This window comes from Monodelphis domestica, chromosome 5 (genome assembly GCF_027887165.1).
Source record: "Monodelphis domestica isolate mMonDom1 chromosome 5, mMonDom1.pri, whole genome shotgun sequence".
NCBI classification, from domain to species: Eukaryota; Metazoa; Chordata; class Mammalia; order Didelphimorphia; family Didelphidae; genus Monodelphis; species Monodelphis domestica.
This window is the reverse complement of record NC_077231.1, coordinates 168,375,842-168,396,456: the sequence shown is the minus strand read 5'-3', so window position 1 is coordinate 168,396,456 and position 20,615 is coordinate 168,375,842. Positions and strand designations below refer to the sequence as shown.

General features: G+C 39.3%; 1 long non-coding RNA gene across 1 annotated transcript; it reads right to left on the bottom strand.

Annotated features, from left to right (window-relative positions):
* Positions 1–13,938: 13,938 nt before the first annotated feature.
* Positions 13,939–16,267, bottom strand: LOC103101000 (uncharacterized). Its single transcript, XR_008912588.1, has 3 exons — positions 15,816–16,267; positions 15,261–15,335; positions 13,939–14,690 (listed from the first exon to the last, which is right to left on the bottom strand). It is a non-coding gene; the product is annotated as an uncharacterized LOC103101000 (long non-coding RNA).
* Positions 16,268–20,615: the final 4,348 nt, after the last annotated feature.

Below are 20,615 nucleotides of genomic sequence, written 5' to 3'. Positions count from 1 at the left end.
TTTTCATTCATTCAATGTTGATATATTGATTGGTTTTGCTAAATTGCTTTTTAAAATCGTCTAAAGTTTTTGTTAAAAATAAAAGCTTGTTGGATGTGTATAACCTTATTGGGTGTGTGGCTGAATATATATGTAACAAACATTTTTTAAGGAATTAACTTAGGTATACTTAGATGAAGTCATGATTTCTCTGGTATGGGTATTTTTTTAAATTGATCTATGTAGTTACTACTCCATGATTTCTTATCTTGTATGATTCTTTCCTGTGTTCATATATCATCTATAGAGAGTCTTCACAGTTGGACTTTAAAAAAGGATGAAATATATAACAAATCATCAGCAATTACAAATCAAAATGCCTGTTTTCTCATCTTAAAAATTTTTTTTGTAAGAACTTAGAGGGTATGACTGAAAAAGTATTGATAATTGTTGTGAAGTTAATTATTTAAATGTAAATACTGTATAGTTCTTTTTATTTAGTCAATACAAAATTTCTAATAAAGTATTTAATAAAAAAATTTATGGATTTGTCTGTCTATATATTACTTTATTCATACCCTGGTTAAATGAGCTAGGTTCCTTCCTCATATTTTTAATACTTTTAAAGTTGTGATAATGCCATTGTAGCATAGGCTGTCCATCTGTTGTCTCTTATACTTACTGCATAATTAGCCCATTTTTCTAATCCTTTGTATCCTCAATGAATGAGAAAGTATTTATTAAGCACTTTCCACAAGATACTAGGCACTGCGTAAGCACTGAGGATACAAATCTAACCAAGACAGTGCCTTCCCACAAGGATCTTACCTTCTAATAGAGAAAGACCATACATGTAGATGAGTGGTACTGTGATAGAGGCTGGCAGTAGAGAAAAAGTGCCAGACTGAAGAGTATATGAAATTGATCACCTCGATGGGGGAGGGGCCCCAGGGATGAATCCTGAGGAGAGAAGACTGGCTGAGAGAGCAGTGAGGTCTCTCTCCAAGGCGTCAAAGAGAGAAGGTGGATAAAGACTTTCTCCTGAGGGTTACCCACTTTTCCTGCTGGTGACTGGAAATCTTTCCCTCCAACACCTGAGCAGACTTTACCTCAACTCCTGTTGCCCAGGGGTGAGTCAACCTGACTTTCTTCTCTCCTCCGGAGCTCCACTCCTGGGGCCCCTCCCCCGTTGAGGTGATCAATTTCATATACTCTTCAGTCTGGCACTTTTTCTCTAGTGCCAGCCTCTATCACAAATAGCCAGGGAGAAACATTTTGGACTTTTGACAAGAAAGTCAGAAAGTAATAGGTCTGAAAAGTGGTATAGCCAAAAGTGACTTTAACATAAAAACAAAAGAGATCAATAATTTTTTTAAAACCCATACCTTCTGGATTGGAATTAATACTAAGGATTGGGTGTAAGGCAGGAGAGTGGTAAGAGCTAAGCAGTTGGAGTTAAGTGACCTGCCAGTGATCACAAAGCTAGGAAGTGTCTGAGGTGAACCCAGGTTGTACCAACTCCAGACTTGGCTCTCTTTCCAGTAAGTTACCTAGCTGTCCCTGAGTCAATAAATTTTAAATATATGTATGTATATATATATATATACATATATATATGTATATGTGTATATGTATGTGTATATATATATATATAATGTAGCATTCAGAACTGAACAAAGTGCAGCTACATTGATAATGCTGATTTGATCACTGCTCTCAGGGCCAGGGTTAGAAAGTTATGGTTGAGGGCGAAATGGAGATTGGAGATGACTATAGAAACGAGTCTAAAATTGGACAAGATTAGGTGAAATGCTTAAGAAACTTAATACTAAGAGCAGCTGGGTGGTTGGTGCAATGGAAAGAGCAAGGCTGGGAGAGGGAAGGTCCTGGGTTCAAATATGACCTCAGACACTTCCTAGTTATGTGACCTTGGGCAAGTTGCTTAACCCCATTGCCTAGCCCTTACCAGATACTTGATTCCAAGGCAGACAGTCATGGTTTCAAAACAAACAAAACACAACTTTCTTTGATAGTATATACCAGATCAAATTGCTTGCCAGCTCTGGGAATGGGGAGGAAGGGAAACAATTTGGATCATGTAACTTTGGAAAACGTATGTGGAAATTTATGTGTAATTGATAAAACAAATTAAAGAAACTTTCTGCTGTCCTATCATTTAATAAATTCTATTATTTAATAAATTCAATTAACTCTAGGGATTCTCTGTTATCAAATCATCTCTTTGGCTTTTGGAGGCAGCTAAGATGGCTCAGTGGATAGAGTTCTGGGCTTAGCATCAGGAGGTTCTAAATGCAAATCTGGCCTCAGATACTTGTTAGCTTTTGTGACCCTGGGGAAGTCACTTATTCGGTTGCCTTAAACCACTAGAGAAGGAAATGGCAAACCATTTCAGTTTCTTTGCCAAGAAAACCCAGGAGACAGTATTGGTGTGCTATGATGGTTCCTGGGGACACAAAGAGTTGGACATGATTGAACAACTGAACAAAACAATAAATTTAGCTTTGAAAGCCCATTACCACCTGGCCCCTTTCTATCTTTCTAGTTTTCTTATACTTTATTGTCCTTCATTTAGACCAGGGGTCCCCAAACTACAGCCTGTGGGCCCTGAGGTCATTTACCCAGCCCCCACTGCATTTCCAGAAGGGGCACCTCTTTTTTTGGTGGTCAGTGAGAGGAGCACTGTATGTGGCAGCGCCACAAAGCACGGTGTCACTCACGTTCAGTACTACTTCCAGTGACATAATTCTTTGTGTGGCACCTTGTTCTGAGAGTAACTAAACGAGGAGCCTGCAAAGGATTATGTGGTTGCACAATGGAAAATGTCAGCATGGTGAGGAGCAATTTGGGGGAGGGGATTACACACTGTGTAGACTGCTGCCTGGTATAGTGGTGGCAGTGATGCAGCCTCCACTATCCCAGACAGGGGTATACGGATTTGTTCATAGTTTTTTTTTTTTTATTATTTTTATAGTCCGGCCCTCCAAAAGGTCTGAGGGACAGTGAACTGGCCCCCTGTGTAAAAAGTTTGGGAACCCCTGATTTAGACTATTAACCAATTGCTCTAGAGTCCTAGTTGTTCCTCCCCACTCCCATCTTTTGATTCCAAGCATTTTCCCTGGCTTTTCTCCATGCCTGGAATTCTCTCCCTCATCTCATCGCCTAGCTTCCCTGGCTTCCTTCAAGTCTTAGTAAAATTAACATCTGCAAGAAGTCTTTCCCACTCCTTCATATTAGTACCTTCCTTCTGAGGTTTCTTTGTATTTATTATCTTTAGCTTATTTGTATATATAGTTGCTTGCATGTTGTCTCCCCCATTAGATTGGGAGTTTCTTGACTGGAAATACTACTTTTAATTTTCTTTGTATCTCCAGGACTTAGTGTGCCTGGCACATCTTAGTGTTAATAAATGCTTATTGACTTGACTATTGTACGCAAGTCATCATTGACAACATCCTTTAACTTTCTAAAACTACCTTGCATCTGTTCATTACCCTGTTTTTGTTACTTATAATTAGGAGTCTTTAACATTGTGGGGTTCCATGATTCAGTGCCCCACAGCAGCATCAGCGTGTTCTGGAGACGGGCTTTTACAGCAATAAACCGTTTGGTATTGAAAGCACTCAGCAAGGCCAGCCCCATACCAACTGCTTTGATGCCCCATAATGTCAATAAACTTTATTTTTTAAACAATGCACAGGGCAGTTTTCCTGATAAGATCTTTCCTTCTTACTCAATGAGCATCCAAGATGCAATTATACTGCAGATAAGATGTCCATCCAGCCATTATCTAGGCACTGTGTGTTCTTTATCCATTTTTTTTCCTTTTGCATTGCTCTATTTCCTTGAGGGTCAGCTAGAGAGCTGATCCTGCAGTCAGGGAGACTCATCTTCCTGAGTTCAAATCTGGTTTCTGACACTTAGTAGCTGTGTAACCCTGGGCAATTCATTTAATTCTATTTTCTCAGTTTCCTCATTTGTAAAGTAAACTGGAGAAGGAAACAGCAAACCACTCCAGTATCTTTGCCAAGAAAACTCAAATGGGGTCATGAAGAGTCAGATATGACTGAAATGACTAAAAATATATATATATTTCCCTGAGGAGGTCATTTGGAGTGCAACTATAGAACTTCACAATCAACTAGTGGCATGTGTGGTGTAGTGTGTGTGTGTGTGTGTGTGTGTGTGTGTGTGTGTGTGTGTGTGTGTGTGACTGGCAGGATATTTTCCATGACTCCTGGGAACACAGTAGGGTAGATGAAATGTTGGACTCAACGTAGGAAGACCTGAGTTCACATCCCACTGCAGATATTCATTACTTGTATATCTCTTGGCAAGTCAGTCACTTCACTTCTCCCTGCCTCTGATTAATCACTTTAAAAATGAACAGATTAGATTTCATAACTCTAAGGTCTATTTTATCTCTAAATCTTTAAATCTCTGATTATCCATGATCTTTAGTTGGGCATATTTCTCCCTGTTTTATAAATCTATTGATGCCAAGTTATGCCAGACTCTGCTCACATATTCTCCACCTACAATTGTTAGTATATCTTGTCAATTCTTCCTGTACAAAATGTCTTGGAACCAGCCTCTTCTCTCCCCTCACATTATCCCTTCCATAGTTCTGGACTTGTTAGCCTTTTCTTGGACCATCAAAGTATAACACCCTGAGTGGTCCCTGCTTCTAGTCTCTCCCTTCTCCAGTCTATCTCCTAGTCAGCTGCCAAGTATAATCTTCCCAAAGCACAGTTCTATCATCCAAGCCTTGTACAAGAATGTTCAGTGGTTCCTTGTTACTTCCAACACAAAAAACAAACTCCTGATTTTAGCGTTTAGAGTTTTTCATAGTCTAGATAGAAATGGAAACTACCTTTTAGAGTGATTTCTTATGACTCTCCTTCATGTACCCTGTGTTCAAGCCAAACAGGACTATTTGTTATTCCCTAAATTCCTAACTCCATCTCTAGCATCGCTTAGAAGCTAGATGGTGCAGTATATAGTGCTGAGTCTGGAAGACGAGAGTTAAGATCCTACCTTACTAGCAATGTGATCCTAGGCAACTCACTTGACCCTGCTTGCTTCAGTTTCCTTATCTGTCAAATGAGCTGGAGAAGGAAATAGCAAACTACTTTTATATCCTCAAATGGAAACAGGAAGAGTCAACTGAAGAGCAACAACAAACCTCTGGCCCTTTGTACAGACTGTCCTGAATGCCTAGAATACACTGCCTCTTAGAATCCTCAGCTTCTTTCCATACTCAAATCCAGTACCACTTTCCAGGGGAAGCCTTTCCTGCTCACTTTTGTTATTAGTGTCCACTCCCTTGAATTATCTTGTGTTTACTGAGCTGCACAAATATTGTTCTCTCTCTACCCCTGTAAAATGTCAACTTCTTATGAGTAGTGAGGATAGAGACTATTTTTCATTCTGTATTTGGCTCCTTTGTGCCTAGTAGAGTGCCAGGTACATACTATGGGTTTTAAAAAATGCTTGTTAAATTGAAATGAACTGAATGTCTCTACTTAGCAGATCACTAAAAAAAGTTATCTCTATCTCTGGCTTGGGGAAGGAAGATATAATAAATTCCTAGTGTTGTATACTTGGAAAAAATAAAAATAAAAATCAAATCAAAACACCAAGAAGAAAACCCTAGATTTAAACGAAGAATAACTTCTGAGTGAGATAAATGGATTTGAGGGTAGATTTAAAAAAAAACAATGCTTACAAAAAATCAAGCCATTCTCCAATTGATAAATGGGCAAGGGACATGAATAGACAATTTTCAGCTAAAGAAATCAAAACTATTAATAAGCACATGAAAAAGTGTTCTAAATCTCTTATAATCAGAGAAATGCAAATCAAAGCAACTCTAAGGTATCACCTCACACCTAGCAGATTGGCTAACATGACAGTGAAGGAAAGTAATGAATGTTGGAGGGAATGTGGCAAAGTGGGGACATTAATTCATTGCTGGTGGAGTTGTGAATTGATCCAACCATTCTGGAGGGCAATTTGGAACTATGCCCAAAGGGCGCTAAAAGACTGCCTTCCCTTTGATGCAGACATAGCATTGCTGGGTTTGTACCCCAAAGAGACAATAAGTAAAAAGACTTGTACAAGAATATCCATAGCTGCGCTCTTTGTGGTGGCCAAAAATTGGAAAATGAGGGGATGCCCTTCAATTGGGGAATGGCTGAACAAATTGTATATGTTGGTGATGGAATACTATTGTGCTCAAAGGAATAATAAAGTAGAGGAATTCCATGGGGACTAGAACAACTTCCAGGAATTGATGCAGAGTGAGAGGAGCAGAACCAGGAGAACCTTGTACACAGAGACTGATACACTGTGGTAGAATCAAATGTAATGGACTTCTCCATTAGTGGCAATGCAGTGATCCTGAACAACCTGGAGGAAACTACGAGAAAAACCACTATCCACATCCAGAGGAAACACTGTGGGAGCAAAAACACCGAAGGAAAAAAAACTGCTTGACTACATGGGTCGAAGGAATATGGTTGGGGATGTAGACTCCAAATGAACATCCTAGTGTAAACAACAACATGGAAATAGGTTCTGATCAAGGACACAAGTAATACCCAATGAAATTATGTGTTGGTTTCTGGGGAAGAGGGTGGAGGGGAGGGAGGGAAATACTGTGATTATTGTAACCAAGGAATGATGTTCTAAATTGACTAAATAAATTAATTCAAATTAAAAAAAAAAACAATGCTATCTCATAGACTTACTGGATCCTTAGAATCTATACAAAAATTTTATTTAATTTTAATAAATACATTTTTAGAAACACTCTTAAGGCTGAATTTTATTTTATCAAGTTAAAAAAATATGAATGTATATGTTTTTAAATCAATAAACAATCAGCAAAGTACATTCCTAGTCAGTTGTGCAGCCTTCAATTTGGGGAGAAGCAGCCACAACGATACCAGAATAGTTACGGCTAGATAGGAGCAGAGAAATTCTAGGGAATGCTGGGAGCTGAAGGAACCACAAATCAAGATAGAGATTAAAAAGATGAAGTATCGCTTACTGGGAATAGAAAATGGAAGGGGAATAACCATACCCAGGGACCTTAGGGACTAAGATAGAAATGGAAGTAGGAGTGGGAAGGGATAGCAGTGATTTTCTCTTCATTGTACATAAAGTTGGATATGGACCCTTTCTGTATTTTTTCTTTTGTGTTCAATAAAAGTTATATTAAAAAAGAAAAAGAAAATCATCTTCAAAAGTTTGCTTCATCTTTTATCACATTTTCACCAAGGATAGCCTCACTTTTGGTTCCACCACCATTATAGCAGATACACTTGGAAATAGGGGCTGAACCTGCTCATATATGTGTAATATAAATCAACACTAGAGGTTTCACAATTTAAATGTATTTTTTGATCCAATTGTGGCAATGCATACCAACAGTCGTTGCTGGGTAAGCTGGGTCTTTTAGATTAGTTAGGGAGTTATGAGCCCCAGTAAAGCTAAGATTAGATATCACACAAAGTCTGGCACTTGGAAGCAGAGGGCCACCAGGCAACCAAAGGAAGGGTAGACTTCAGAAACAGAGAAAATCAAAGCTTCCCTGTTGATCAGTCATTAGAATGGCAGCTGTATTTCCAGGGTGGGTGAGTTAACAAGTATAGATATCTGAATATATTGGGAAGAACAAAGGGAATAATAAGAAAATGAAAAAATAAGTAGACAAAATGAAACAAAAATCCTCACAGGACTGTAAATGATTGAACGTATGCCTGAAAACGAACACCAATTAATAAATCATCAGACATTTATTAATGTCAACTCTGTGGCAGGTACTATGGTAGCCACTTTGGATATGAAGAAAAAATGAAATAGTTCCTAAAAAGGAAGTTCCACTCCCCAAAATGTAGGTATTTACTTTAACATGGTAATATTCACATTATCCTTGTTTTCCTACTTTTATATACTCACTACACAAATTTATTAATCTTGTCTTTAACTATATAACTGCATTAAATGTGTGTAGTATTCTTTTGATCCTGCTTTTGTTACCATTAAATGTAAGTTTTCTCATGTGTCTTCGAATTCTTCCCATTTTGTATTCATATGGTAAAATAATATTTCATCATATTCCTATACTATACCATAATTTGTTTAGATATCTCCTAGTTGTTGGACACCTCATGTTTGCAATTTTTTTGATATTTCAAGTAAAAGCAAATAAACTTGAAAAGCATTCATGAGTTGATACTCGAGAGATCTGAAAGGGAAAAGGGTTCCAAAAGAATGTAAAAATTCACAGATAGTACATTTATTATTATTTTTAAGAAAGCAAGAAGACATCAGCAACTATGGACTATTAAAACCTTCTTTCTTATTTCTATAAGATCTTTATGGGATTGTTCTATGCACATATCAACTAAGACATATTTAAGTTAAATTATATGAATGGGATTATACCTTCCACAGACATCTAGCCATAAGTCAGCTGAAGACATTATTAGGAATTCATCACTAAACTCATTTAAAAAGATATTGGCTTAGATTTTGTAAAAGACTGATGCAAAGGGAAGTGAGTAGAATCAGGAGAACATTGTACAGAGTAACAACCACAAGGTATGATGATCAACAGTGAATGACTTACCTATTTTCAACAAAGCAAGGATCTAGGACAACTCCAAGGGACTCATGATGAAAAAGAATATCCACCACCATAGAAGGAGGGAGCAAACGGGGTTCAAATGCAGATTGAAACTGGTCATTCTTCACATTATTTCTTCCCTTAACTTTGTTCTCTATTGTAAGCAATATTTCACAAAATACAAACATGGAAATATGTATTATATGATAATAAATGTAAAACCTATATCATATTACCTGCTTTCTTGGGGAGGGGTGGGAGAGAGATAGCACATGGGTTGCCAAATGTCCAAAAATGAATATTTAAAATTATATTGACAAGTAATCTAAAAAGTATTAAAAATTAAAATAAAAAAGTCTTAAATTGACATTATCTGATCAAATATAAGAAGTATCATGCTAGTGATATATCTCAATTTTTAGAGTCTGGCAGAGGTCAGAGGAGGAGGAAGGACAAGAAGGAGGAAGGAAGCATAGATAGGTTAAATAATTTACTCAGTTACACAGGCATTCTTTAGTGAAGCTGGGAATAGAAGCAGGCAGGCAAACTTTTCATTCATATTCATTCATTCATTCAGCAGATATTAAGTTTGCTATTGTCACTGAAAGAATACAAAGATGAATAAACATATTGCAGTCTAACAATACAAACTTTGTGAGGCCCTGGGTTTTTTTTTTTTTAATCTTTTTTGTGTGTGTTAAATACCTTTGGCAGTATGAAGAAGCCTAATACTATTGTAATTGTTGTCTACATTCATAACTGGAAAAAAATGTTAACATCCAGTTTTAGAGGCTAGTGAAAATTAAGGCATAATTTTCCCCAAGTTTACTGTCCCCACAAAATCATTACCCCAGGCTAAAAATCCCTCTATGAGGCAACAGTTTGCTTTCCTACCACCAATCCTTTGGCCTCTGATTCAACATGACTCAGCTTCACCAAATTCACTTTGCTCTAGATTCATATAGATATTTTTAAACAAATACTCATAAAACAAAGTTGTCTCAATTTGGCTTCAAGGGAGGCAAACATAGATATATCTCTAGTTGATATACATTTCCTCCCTCTACTTATCACCGAGGGAGATTGGTTTCTGCCAGGAAGGAGATCAGGAATCTCTTCTCTTCTCAGAAAGAAGTGGTTCTGGGCTAGAATTATATCTATCTGCTCCTTTAAATATTATTGGTGTAGGGAAGTGACTTTAAGGTTTAAACTAAACTCCTGATCCCTGTTTCTTAACAAGGAGGAGGGGTCCCTAGCTTGTATCCTAGATTTGAGCCCCCCACTTCCTACCAAATATCAGTTCCACAATGAACACACAGAACAAATAGCAAAGAAACCTATTTACTCAAGTAGATAGCAAAATAGAAATCAGAGAAAAAAATATACAAGCATATATGCCAGACAATATAGACAAACAGAAAGTCCCAGATCTCATTCAAAGGAGAAATTCCCTGAAATCTTTATTGTTGTAAGCCTAGGGTAGGGATATGATGGAGTCTACCCGTTCTTATGTTGGCTTTTTCCTTGAGTTTTTCTTCCATCATATCCCTGAAGAGAGGTTAGAATCCCTTAAATCTTTTCAGATCTTCCCTGTCAGTGTGGGAGGCAAGAGATACCAAAGAGATGGAGGAGACTGAATTTCTCTTCTCTCCCACTTTCACCAACTTTGCCCCTCACACTGGCATGAAATGATCTCCATAAATGAAGAGTCCCATACAAATGGACTTGGGTCACACCGAATTTGAGACAGCTGAAAGGGACCTCAGCAGCTATCTGGTCTAACTCCTACCTAAAAAAGGAAGGTTTTCTAAAACATAATCAAAAAATGGTCACCTAGCCTCTAGCCAAAGACCTCCAGTAAAAAGTAGCTCATTATCTCTTAAAATATTTTATTCTACTTATAGAAAATTTTAAATTGTTGGCAAATTTTTCCTTATATCAAATTTTGCTTTGCTTCTTGGCTGTTCTATCTGTTGCTCTGGTTCTGCACACTTTCACATGTTAACCCTTCATGAATTAGAAGGCAGTTATCATATTGTCTTCCTCCCAAATCCTGGAGTCACCAAGAGTTGACTTTTGACCTGTATTTTCTCCCATCATCTCAGTCTTCTCATTCCACCTGGCATTTGGTGCCACTGTAAGGCTTTGAGATTTTTTTTTTTTTAGATCCTATGTCTCTCCCCTGAGGAAAATAGGAACACACACCCACCAGGTTAATGTTTTATAAGCCTTCTGATAGCGGCAGCTTGAACCTTCCCTGTTTTTCAACCACACTGCCTTCTGTGGTTTGTTGCCTTTGTTGCCTCTGGTTACCCCACAACACAACAGTGACATACTTCCTTTTTTGCCAGTGTGATAAATGTTAATACTTCCCTCAGCTTTTGCTCTTGCAGAGATGACCTATCTGGGCTCATCACGGCTCTGGGGTATCTCACTGCTCCTTTCAAAGCTATCAGAAAGGAGGGAAATTAACTGAGAATTCTTTGGAAGTACTGTGGACTAAAGTCAGAGCATCTAACTACATTCCCAACAATTGGAGGGTGAGGGGAAAGAACAAGTATTAAAAACCAACTTGGAGGTTTGTGGCTGAGATCTATGGAGCCTGAATAAAAACAATCAGTCCTCTGTGTTTTTGCAAAGATATTTCCGTTTGCTGGACTTGATTTAAAAAAGCCAGTCTTCTGAATGCAATTACTATACATTTACAGCATGAAATGCAGTATTGAATTATCAGGTCATCTGGGTAAAATCATGCTGATGACGACTTTGTGGCAAATGTTCTCTGGAGCATTTTACAGACTTTTCTTCATACAATTCAGAAACCTAGTTTCTTATCCCCAAAACACAAAGAACAAAAAATAGACAGTAGAAAAGAATACTGTGGCCAATGGAAACTAAGACTTGCTTACCTATTCTCTTTTTTTTTATGAATAAGCATTTATTTTCTCCTTCCTTCTGCTCTAAATTAAAAATAAAATATAATAAAACCTTTGTAACATATTTATTGTCCAGTCATTTCAGTCATGTCCAGCTCTTTGGAGCTGACCCCATTTGAGGTTCTTCTTAAAGATCCTGGAGTGGTGTACCATTTCCCTCTCCAGCTCATTTTACAGATGAGGAAACTGGGGCAAATGGGGTTAAGTGACATGCCCAGGGTCACACAGCTAGTAAGTGTCCAAGGCCAGCTTTGAACTGAGGAAGATGAATCTTCCTGCCTGCAGACACAGTGCTCTATCCACTGTGCCACTTAACTGCCCTTTTGTAACATATAGTCAAGCAAAACAAACTCTCACATTGTCCTTGTCCAAAAATGTAGGTCCCATTCTACATCTTGAACCAATCACTTCTGTCAGGAGGTGGGTAGGTTACTTCATTTTTGACTCTCTGGAAGCAGGCTTGCTTCTCCTCATTCTCATCCACACTGATCTAACTAGCCTCCACAGGGGGTGGCCCCCCACTCCAGTGACAGGGCTAGGGCCCAATTTTGACACAATATTTGAATATTTTCACTGACTCACAGAAAGCAAAGGCTTTGCTGAATTAGAGCAGCAGCATGCAGACTCTAAATACTCTTGATTCAGCTGCAACCATTCTGGAGGGTAGAAACTACCTTCTGATCAGCAATGCCTTAGGTTTGTCAGTCAGTGGCATAGCCAAATACAGTTCTGAATCAAAGAAAAGGAGGCCCTGAAATCAACTGCCAGAGAGGAACAAAAATGTTTGTTTTATTGGCTTTGACAGTCTTTTGGGAAAGGGGGTGGGTGCTTGTTAGTCACAGTAGAGGATCAAAAGTAGTACTAGTGTTGAAAACCCCACAGGGATGGGGGGTGATGTCTAAAAGGAAATAGGGCAAGCAGTAAGAATGAGGAGACTCCCCAACTCTCTTCTAACCTTAGATTCTGACTAGATTGTGATTAGAAAATGGGGTTTATAACCTGGTAAAAAAAATCTTTGCAAGGAATATATTTACTTCAGGAGGTATAATTACACATAGACAAACATACTTCCCCTGGAACATGAGAGGTATAATTCCTTCTTTTCTCCAAGGAAGGGAAGAGGACGAGATTCATGACTTAGGTTCTAGGTTTCCATAAAGTCCCAAGTAAGAAATCCAGAAACCTCTTTGGGGTTGAAGTCCCACGTGCCATGGCTTCATCAGGCTTCCAAGCCTGGCTGCCTTGCTTCACTAACCCTCCTATAATCCTGCCCCCAAGCTCTTCAAGGCTTGAACTCCTGGGTCCCACCGATCCAGAGGATAAACAACATAGAACAAAAACAAGCAGGCCCATTTCTGGGAGCCAGGGTAAATGAGGGGTGTCAGGGGAACGATAAGACCCTACCCCCTTCATCAATTCAGTTCATGGAAGAGCAGACAAAAGATGGTGGAAAGAAAGAGCCACCAGCATGGTTTTCTACTACTTTTAAAGACAGATAGCCACTATATTTAAGGAGACTAATCTCACCCAAGTGGTAGGGGATAGTCTGAGTTAGAGAAACAGCATGCTCAAAACTGGGTTACAACCTCAAAGTTACTCAACTGTGCCCCCTAACCAAATGATAACACCATGAAGTATAGACACCAAAAAGGTTAAAGAAAGACAAAGGACCCCTATGGAAATGTTTCATAATTTATGTTCCTAGATCGTTACTGTTAGAAGAGATTATTTAGTCCAACTCTCCTCCCTTTTTCAGATAAGGAAACTGAGGCCCAAAGAAGTTAAAATGACTAGTCCAAAGTCAAATAGATAAGAAATAGTGAGGGGATGATTAATATTTATATAATCTGTTAAGGCTTAAAAAATACAGTACCTAATTTGATCTTTATAACAATCCTATGAGGTAGGTTGTATATTCTTTTTTTTTTAATTAAAATTTTTTTAATTCTTTTCTTTTTTCCAAATCTCCATTTTATTGATAAGGAAACTGAGGCTCAATGAATCTATAAATCCACATGCGCCATGCCTACTATTTCCAGGTACTCTACTAGATGCTGTGGATACAAGTACAAAGAATAAAACAATCCTTTTTCCAAATCAACTTATATTCTAATGGGGTAGGGAAAACCAGCATACATAAAAATACATAGATCGCACAGATAAAATTAATAAATACATATAAAATAAATATATATGAAAAATTAGCTAGTTTGAGTAGAAGAGCACTAGAAGTTTGTTGAGGGTTGGGAACCAGGAAAGGCTTCAAAGCAGATGCTGTAAGTGAATTATGTGAACACAATAGTATACATGTCAGACCTTTGGGAAAGGAAAGATTTTAAAACCAAGAAAGACTTAGAAAAAGTCACAAAATGTAAAATAAATAATTTTTATTACATCAAATTAAATAGGTTTTGCACAAACAAAACTAATGTAACCAAAATTAGAAGGGAAGTAACAAATTGGGAAACAAACTTCATAACAAAAACCTCTGACAAAAGTCTAATTACTCAAATTTACAAAGAGCTAAATCAATTGTACAAAAAAATCAAGCCATTCTCCAATTGATAAGTGGCCAAAGGACATGAATGGGCAATTTTCAGTCAAAGAAATCAAAACTATTAATAAGCACATGAAAAAGTGTTCTAAATCTCTTATACTCAGAGAGATGCAAATCAAAACAACTCTGAGGTATCACCTCACACCTAGCAGATTGGCTAACATGACAGCTATGGAAAGTAATAAATGCTGGAGGGGATGTGGCAAAGTGGGGACATTAATTCATTGCTGGTGGAGTTGTGAATTGATCCAACCATTCTGGAGGGCAATTTGGAACTATGCCCAAAGGGTGATAAAAGACTGTCTGCCCTTTGATGCAGCCATAGCACTGCTGGGTTTGTACCCCAAAGAGATAATAAGGAAAAAGACTTGTACAAGAATATTCGTAGCTGTGCTCTTTGTGGAGGAATTCCATGTGAACTGAAATGACCTCCAGGAAGTGATGCAGAGTGAGAGGAGCAGAACCAGGAGAACATTGTACACAGAGTGATACACTGTGGTACAATAGAATGTAATGGACTTCTCCATTAGTGGCAATGCAGTGATCCTGAACAACTTGGAGGAATCTATGAGAAAGAGGAATACACATTCAGAAGAAACATTGTGGGAGTAGAAACACAGAAGAAAAACAACAGCTTCAATATATGGTTGGAGGGGATATAGCTGGGGATGTAGACTCATGCAAACACCAATAGCATGGAAATAGTTTCTGATCAAGGACACAAGTAATACCCAGTGGAATTGAGCATGGGCTACAGGAAGAGCGGGGGGAGTGGAGGGAGGAATAGAATATGATTTTTATAACCAAGGAATAATGTTTGAAAATGACCAAATAAAAAAAAATTAAAAAAGCAGATGCTGCCTCAGCCCTGTCTGGAAGGAAGATTCTTTTAGGCAGAGTAAATAGGTGGAGTATATTCCAGACATGGAGAACTATTGGTACAAAAGCAGAGGGATGGGATATGGAGAGCTATGTGTAACAATAGAGAGAAGGTCACTATAGCTGGATCAAAGAAGGTTCTGGATCCAGTGCTCATTTCCCCCCCCAAAACCACCATATATACAGTTGTACTTGGATTAGGTTAGTTCCCCAAAGTCATGCTTATTCCTCTTTGGGCTCACCCTGTTTCCCTTACCTTGTTTCTCTGCTGAAGTGATTCAGAGTCCATGTAGCAATGAAAGGGACCTCAATGGCCATCTACAGCAACTCCCTAATTTTTCAAATAAGGAAACTGAGGTTATGGGGAAGTTAAATTACTTCTCCAATGTCACACAGGTAATAAGCATAAAAATCAAGATTTGAACCCAGATCCCCTGACTCCAAAGTTCTTTCTACTAAACCACAGTTATTTATCTCCTAAAGCCCAGAAATCTAGGATTCTGAATCTTAGTTGTGCTATTTGAAATCAGGCCCCCTCATGCCTTAGCTATACTTATTCTGATTATAATGATTTTTCCTAATTATAATTTTTTCTTTGTATATTTTATTACTTTATTTTTTCCTGATTATAATTTTTATAAATGTCAAAGTTCTCCCCACTCTTAGGAGGACATTTTGGGGCAAGTAGGGTGAGTTTATGGCAACTAAGTGATCCAGTGGATAAGATCACTAAGCCTGGAATAAGGAAGATCTGATTTCAAATTTGCCCTCAGACATTTATTAACTATGAAACCCTGGCCAAGTCACTTACCCCTGTTGACCTCAGTTTTTTGTCATCTCTAAGATGAGCTGGAGAAGGAAATGGCAAACCACATCAGTATCTTTGCCCAGAAAACCCCAAATGGGGCCATGGAGAGTCAGACACAACTGAAACAACTGAACAACAAAGGGTGGGTTTAAGGAATACCTCTCCTTACCCCCAATCAGGAGTCTGAGAGTTTTTGAATTGCTCATCTTTCTCTGGAGGTACCTGCTGGGAAGGCATCAGCTAGAAGCAGTAATTAGCAACGTGCCTTAAATGAAGAGCTAGAAGAACTTGCAAAGCCTTATTACTTCCTTCCATATTTTCATTTCAAGAGGAGGTGCTGCTGGCTTTGGCTGGGTGAAAACAGGAGTCTGTAAAGAGGAAGGCACTATGTTTCCTCTGGGCTCTTATATCCTCGCCCTTCTCCCCCAAAAGCATAAAAATGTCTAAATAAATACAACACAGCTAAACCAAAGAAAGGCCCGTCAAACAGAGCTGTGGGGGCCCACACCCTCTTTCCCACCCCAGCCACTTCCTCTTAGCGGCTATCAAAATCTGATCTACAGCTGGCTTACTAATATCAGAACTTCTTTCCTTCTATGTCTCTGCTCAACTTCCTTTGCCATCTCAACCAGCACCCGGGGCTGGCTTTGGCCTCTGAGCTTTGTCTGGGGCTTCTGATCCCGCCACGCCCCTCAGCGCTGCTCCTGCAGGCCAGGGGGAATGTCTGATGTCTAATGGGGTCAGTGGGAGCGCCTGGGACTCAGCCCTCTGACACAATAGGCAGGGAGAAGACTGCAGCGCTCACAAATAAAATCTCTGATTGGGGTGACATTGACAATCCCAGCGATGTAGGAGAATCTCCAGGGTTACTTAGAGGTCCGAGTTAGAGAATTTCCTTGGAAGAAGCTCTTCCCCATAAGCCCAGTTTGAGCCTGCTATTCTCCTGAGGCTTGAATAAGGGTTGGAGGGGGCAGGGAAAGGCAGGCGGTGTCTGACTCTTTGTCTCTGTGCCTGCCTTTGTCTTGGATCAGTTTGTCTCTGCTTCTGTCTATCTGGTACTGTCTCTTTCTGTCTCTTTGCTCTCCTCTTTCTTTTCTTTCTCTCACCCCGCCCCCCAAACCTCCAGGTACCATTATTCCCAGCTGGGCAGCAGAGAACTGGGAGACCAAGTCTCATGTGCATCACACAAGTGCAGCTAGCCCCTTCTCCAGATACATCTGGTACCCCCAACAGTTCACCTGGGCACCTTCCAGCTGGAGTAGACAGCAGGAACTCTCTCTCTCTGCTCCCACCTCCAAATCCGCCAACTAACTGACTTCCTTCCTGCCCCGGTCTGGCTGGGCAGAGCACAGGAGTTGTGTTACATCCTGGACCAGGACACGGTGGACTTGGGGATTTTCTAAAGGAAATCTATAAGGACAATTCCCAAGGAGGAGACTTCACAATGATCCTGATAAGAGAGTTTTGTATCCTGGAAACAAACAAACAAGCTAACCCTTAGGGGTAATAGGCACAACCTACATAGCAATCCCCCCCCCCCCCCCCCAAGTTGGGATCAGCTCCCAGATCTCCAGAGAACTCTATTCTTTCCTACTGGTGGTCACTGTCTTCCTGGAGACTGTTCCTCTTTACAATCTTTCGCAGTTGCTGGCCACATCCACTTGTGGGGGGCTGGAGATTAACCCTTGGTCCAGGGAAGGTGCCCTTTCAAGATTGACAAACTCTGGTGAGAACCCTTTAAAGATAGAGAGATTTATTTAGGTTGAATGGGCAGGAGGCAGCCTGCAGGACCAACTGCCTTCTTGAACAGAGAAAACTTCAGGATTTTTATATCCTAAAGGGATGGGGTCTACATGACTTGGAAAGGAAAGAGTGGGGGGGGGGGATGAACAATGGGAACAGGGGGGCAATCAGGGGAGAATAGATAACAGAATAGGTGCCTTTGGGTCTGGGGGCTTAACATAAACATACATCGTTTATGACATCCTGATCATAAAGGTGGGTAAGTTACCCATCTAGAGAAACCTGGGGATATTTGAGATCATAAGTGATACTTGAGATGTAAAGATCATAAAAGTGGGTAAGTTATCTGGAGAGATCTGGTGTGTTTGGGATGTAAACAAGAGGTACCTCTCATGCTCTCATAACCCCTTATGTTAAGGCTAGTGTAAATACATCCAAAGCTTAGAGGCAGAGGATCCTGTGTTTGTCCAGCTGCCAGTCTGGCAAGGTGAATTCCTCTGTAATCTTTGACCTGTGGTCTCTCTAAGAATTTGGGGAGTGGGAGGGGGAACCAGTGCCCACCACACACTAATGTTTGCATCATCTCTAGAGGGTGGCACAATTAAGTTTCTCAGTTGCTCAAATGGGCAAATATTCCAACACTCATTTACAATCTAATAATAGATGAAAGATATATTGAGATGTTTAACACCCAAGGTAGGGCGAGGTGGGGATGAAGGAGGAGCATGCTGGTAAATGTTTAATCATCAGCTCTCTGGGAGAAAAAAATGCATTTCTGACACTCTTTCAAGTTTATCTGCTTTATTAATACTTTCTCCATTACATTCTTAAGTCTAGACAATAACTCAAACCCCGATAGGGAGCATTTGTTGATTTCTCAGGTCTAAAAGTTCACGCTGAAAATTTGACCAGTAGTTCTCCTGAGCCATTTTGAGATGAATCCAGCACACCACAGCTAAATAGCCAGCCAGGAAGTTAAGGTTTCATTCCAAAGGCGGTGCATAGCCCCTGAAGTTCTTTGAGCAGGGCACTGAAATAATTAGGCTAGCACATTAGGAAGCTTATGGGGAACTGTGGAAAGAATGGATTGGAGAGCTGAAAGACGCTGGGCAGTTGGAGGTTCTTGTGCTAGTCTTAGCTCTGTTTTCCCCCCAGTTTGGGGGTTGGTTGTATTTAAAAGGCTCATTGTTCATTGTGGCTTGATTATGCCACAGTGAGGAAATAACAAAAGGGAGGGAGTTTGGGGGCAAAACCTTAGAGGCTGGAAAAAAAACAGAAGGATGGAGGGGAAGCAAAAAGAAGCTGTATTTGACATTTTCATTTAAACAGGAACTGATGTGGTATTAAAAGGAATATTGATAATTTGAGAAATAGTACCTCTTAAAACAGTGGTCCTCAAGAATGGAATTTTTTTAATGAGATCTTATTAGCATAGCAAATTTCCAGTAAGAAAACTTTCCCTTAATATTATTGTTTTGGGGGGGACAAGGATAACTTGTTCCAATGGCCATTTGTTTCCTACGAACACAGATCCAAACCTCCTCAATCATTTATAAGAAGTCTCCAGGAAAGACTGACAAATTGAAAGATAGCCTCCATCTCCCAATCTACTTGTGTTAGAGACAGAATTTAAACCCAAGTCTTCCTGATTTAAAGAGCATTTCTCCAAGCTCTTCACCAAAGCTGCCTTTCTATTTACTTTTATTCAAGGTTAAAGCCGGGTCTTTCTTCCTTTGCCATGCATAAAATATAACTCTCCCAATATACACCTCTAACTTTCCATCCTTTCCTTCTCCCCTTCCCCTTATGGGTAAAGACTGATGATTAGTAGAAGAAAGGAAACTAATTATTCAAAATGCAAAGTGGTTGGGCCAGCTCTCTAGACTTTCCTTTTCTTTTTAAAAATTCTCTCACTCTGCCCCCCTCCTCCAGTTGATCTCCCTTCACTACCTCTTACAGCAAACCTTAATCACAGCTGTTTTAATCCCTTGGTATTGGAAACAGCAAATTCCTGGTCACTTTGCTTCATCAGGAAGGAAACCTGAAAAGGGTAGGGTAATGCTGCAGACTCAGTTATCTTTGGGGACCCCTTCTGAATAAGAATAGAGCCCCTAGAATTCATCTCTCTTGTAGTTGTTACTCATTTACTGAGAGTCTTGTCAATGCTGGGTACTCTGCTTGGTGCTGTAGGAAAGAAGAAGAAATAAGAAAAGAGGAAGAAATGACTACTATGTCTAGTAGATAGAACATACCACTTAAAACCTCACATAGCTAGGGAATTCCAAAGAGAAACACAAATGCCCTGGTAGTAATTCTTTTTTTTTTTTTTAATATAATCCGATATCGATTCCAAGACAGAAGGGAGGTAAGGGCTAGACAATTGGGATTAAGTGATTTGTCCAGGGTCACAGATTTTGGAAGTGGCTTTGTCTGAATTTGAACCCAGGACCTCTGATTTCTAGACCTGTCACTCTATATGTTATGTCACCTAGCTGCCCCTCTGCTAGTAATTCTTGTAGTACTATAAAGATCTGGGTAGGGTCCTTGCTATTTTGCTTGTTAAGATGGGGTGGGGGACTGGAAAAAAAAACAAAGATAGTTTGTGTTAAAGTTAAAATGACTCAAGTTTGGGTTTCTGCTATACAATAGGAAGTATAGCAAGGCATAATTTTATTTAGAAATATCACTTGTTGTGCCTGACCATGAAACTCTTCTACTCAAGAGTGTATTGGTAAATGTTTAATAATGTGATCTCTGAAAGAAATGCCTATGTGGCACACTTATGCTTAATTGGCATTATGGACATTTTCTCCATTACTCTCTTATGTCTAGGTAATCAACGGAATGAGAAATCAAGCTTGAATCTGCAGTCTTTGCCATTTCAGAGGGGCAGATGCTCACACTGAAAATTTAACAATTGGCTTTTGAGCCAGTACAGTTGGCTTCAGCACACCCTATCTTTTTTTTTTTATATTAAATTCCAATAACTCTCTGTTACTTTTAGGATCAAATATAATTTCTTTTATCTGACTTTTAAAGTCCTTAACAACTTGGTCCCGA